Below are 3,728 nucleotides of genomic sequence, written 5' to 3' on the forward strand. Positions count from 1 at the left end.
ATCAGGTGACAAAAGAGGTGGCAGGAAAAAGGGGAAAAGCAGTGAAATGTTTCAGATGTGGAGGGACACATTATGGTAACAACTGTAAGTTCATGGAGACTGTCTGTCACAATTGCAACAAAAAGGGACATTTAGCAAAAAAATGCAGGGGTCCTAGGAGCAAGCCAGAGGGTGGGCGGACTGGGCTGGGCAAGTTCACAGCACCAAAGCCTCAGTCGGCAGCGCACCACCTAGAGAGCACAGAGGAGGAGGAAGAGCATTGTTCCTACAACATGTTTAATGTGAGGGAGCCGCGCGCACAGCCTATCTATGCTACAGTGGAGATAGATGGAAAGCAGATGAGGATGGAGGTTGACACGGGGGCCTCTGCTTCTGTCATAAGTGAGGAGACCTACAAACAAAAATGGGGCTCAAGACAGGTTTCTGCCCTCACACCGGCAGGGATCAGACTGCGTACGTACACCGGGGAGACCATACCATTGCTGGGGGCTCTAGAGGTGGACATTGCATACAACAGCCAGGAAGCGAGAGCACGGCTCCTGGTGGTGAAAGGGAATGGGCCTAGTTTACTAGGGCGTGACTGGCTAAACAAAATACAACTGAGCTGGGGTGAGATAAAACACACCCGTGTGACTGAGGATGTCATTCAAAAGTACCCAGAGATTTTCAAAGATGAACTGGGCACACTGCAGCGCACTGCAGTTAAGCTGTTCGTGGATCCTCAGGCCGAGCCTCGCTTTTTCAAGCCCAGGACAGTGCCTTCCGCCATGAAAAAGAAAGTGGAAGATGAGTTGGAGCGGCTGCAGGAAGCAAACATCATTACTCCCGTTCAGTTCTCCCGCTGGGCAGCTCCTATCGTTCCCGTTCTGAAAAGTGACGGCATGGTGCGTATATGTGGGGACTACAAACTCACCATCAACAGGGCCTCTAAGCTAGACGCTTACCCGCTGCCACGGGTGGAGGACTTGTTCGCGACACTGGCAGGAGGCAATACGTTCTCAAAGCTTGACATGAGTCACGCCTACCAACAGCTCCTCCTGGACGAGGACTCAAAAGAGTATGTCACAGTGAACACGCACAAAGGCTTGTTCAGGTACAACCGCTTGGTTTTCGGAGTGGCGTCCAGCCCAGCCATTTTCCAGAGGACAATGGACAATCTGCTGCAGGGGATCCCTCATGTAGCAGTGTACCTGGATGACATCCTGGTTACAGGGGAGACGGAGGAGGAGCACCTCCACCATCTGGACCAGGTGTTAAAGAGATTCTCTGAGGCAGGGCTGCGCCTGAAGCGTAGCAAGTGCACATTCCAAGCACAGAGTGTGACATACCTAGGTCATAAGATCACAGCGCAGGGTCTGTGTCCTGTGGAGGACAAAGTCAGGGCAATCAAGGATGCTCCAAACCCCAAGAATGGGTCAGAGCTCAGGTCGTTCCTGGGCATGGTGAACTACTATGGTAAGTTCCTCCCGGAGCTGTCAACAGTGTTGGCTCAACTTTATCAGTTGCTCCACAAAGACTGTAAATGGAAGTGGGGGCCAGCACAAGAGAAAGCTTTCAAGGAAGTGAAAGCACTACTACAATCAGCACAACTTCTGGTTCATTTTGACCAAGAAAAAGAGATCATCCTGTCATGTGACGCCTCACCCTATGGCATCGGGGCAGTACTCTCTCATCAGATGGAGGACGGGTCAGAGAGACCCATTGGATTCGCATCACGTACGCTGACGAGTGCTGAGAAGGGTTATTCACAGTTAGACAAGGAAGGTCTGGCCATAGTCTTTGCTGTGAAATGCTTTCATCAGTACCTCTACGGTCGTCATTTCACCATATGCACTGACCACAAACCACTGATGAGCCTTTTTAGTGAATCAAGATGCATTCCGCCCATGGCTTCAGCAAGATTACAGCGCTGGGCCCTGACACTGTCAGCTTACCAGTACACGATAGTGTATGGAGCGGGGAAGGACAATGCAAATGCAGACCCGCTCAGCCGTCTCCCGCTACCAGAGATGCCTGCCACAACTGTGGTGCCTCCCAAGACAATTTTCCTAATGGAGAGATTGTCAAACTCACCTGTGAATGCCAAACAGATCAAACAGTGGACAGACAGGGATCCTATCCTGTCCCAAGTGAAAAGATTCCTGATGCAGGGTTGGCCTCCTGTCATAGAGGATGATGGACTAAGACCTTATGCAAAGCGCAAAACTGAGCTGAGTGTGCAGGATGGCTGCATACTCTGGGGGTCTAGAGTGGTTGTTCCACCCCCTGGCCGTGCACAAGTCATGGATGAGGTCCATGAGGCTCACCCGGGTGCCTCCCGGATGAAAAGTTTAGCCAGATCTTACATCTGGTGGCCTAACATGGATCAGGAGGTAGAAGACAAAGTTAAATCATGTTCTGAGTGCCAGATCCACCAGAAGATGGCGCCGCCCGCGCCACTACATCTGTGGGAGTGGCCTGACCGCCCATGGTCCAGGCTGCATATAGATTTTGCAGGCCCTTTCATGGGTCACATGTTCCTTGTCATGGTGGACGCACACTCCAAGTGGCTGGAGGCGCACATCATGAGCAACATCACAGCGACCACAACCATCGAAAAGCTTCGGCAGGTGTTTTCAACCCATGGTCTGCCGGACTCTCTGGTGTCCGACAACGCAACAACGTTTACCTGTGACTTGTTCCAAGAATTCATGCAGAGAAAACGGGATCCGCCATGTCCGCAGCGCCCCGTTTCACCCGGCCTCAAACGGCTTAGCGGAGCGGGCTGTGCAGACACTGAAAGAGGGGCTCAAAAGGATGACTGGGGGAACCATCACAACTAAGCTCTCTCGGTTCTTGTTCCAGTACCGCATCACGCCACAAACAACAACAGGACAGGCTCCAGCGGTGATGTTAATGGACAGAAAGCCAAAAGCTCACCTGAATCTACTGCGTCCGAACATCAGAGCACGAGTGGAACGGAAGTAGGAGAAACAAAAAGAGAGACATGACCATCACGCAAGGGAGAGACAGTTAAAACCCAATGACACTGTCTACATCCGCAACTTCACAAGCAGCCAACGCTGGTTGCCAGGTATTATTCTGAGTCAGAGTGGTCCCGTCTCCTTTGTGGTCAAACTGACTGATGGGCGAGTCATGCGCAGACACCAGGACCATCTCCGCCTGCGCTATGACAAAGACAAGACCATGTTTTCAGACGGAACAGCTGTGGGTGGTAGTATACAAGTTGAAATCCCACTGGAAACAGCATCTGAGGAACAGGGGCATTCAGTGGTTCCAGCAGAGGGTGATGGACATTCTCTCACAAACACCCAACCCGCTCCTGTGCCCTCAGACCCAGCTCCACTGGGACACGCCTTACCTGTGTCTCGTAGCACACCAGGAGTACTGCGCAGATCACAGCGTAGTCACAAGCCTCAACTAGCAGACCTAGTTGAAAAGAAATAAGGACTGTCATTTTGTTGTTGTTGTTTTGTTTACATTTACGGTAACACCAGCAGAAGTTCTACAGTGTGGTGTAGTAAAGAAAAGAAAACACTGATGTGGTTTACTTGTTAACCTTATGTTTTCCTTACAGGGGGGGATTTAAATTGAGGGGGGAGAAGTGTTATAGTGTGGACACTATATAAATAATGACATGGTTATTATTGGCATTGACCGTGACCTTTCCCTTTTGATGATGTCATCACTAAGAGTGAGTTCTGTGCAATGTGACTCTACCACCGGTT

At 50.9% G+C, this 3,728-nt stretch overlaps 1 pseudogene; it reads left to right on the forward strand.

Moving 5' to 3' along the window:
* The first annotated feature begins 272 nt into the window (after positions 1-272).
* Positions 273-3,447, forward strand: LOC106598559 (uncharacterized protein K02A2.6-like; annotated as a pseudogene).
* Positions 3,448-3,728: the final 281 nt, after the last annotated feature.

Source organism: Salmo salar, chromosome ssa19 (genome assembly GCF_905237065.1).
Source record: "Salmo salar chromosome ssa19, Ssal_v3.1, whole genome shotgun sequence".
Taxonomy (NCBI): domain Eukaryota; kingdom Metazoa; phylum Chordata; class Actinopteri; order Salmoniformes; family Salmonidae; genus Salmo; species Salmo salar.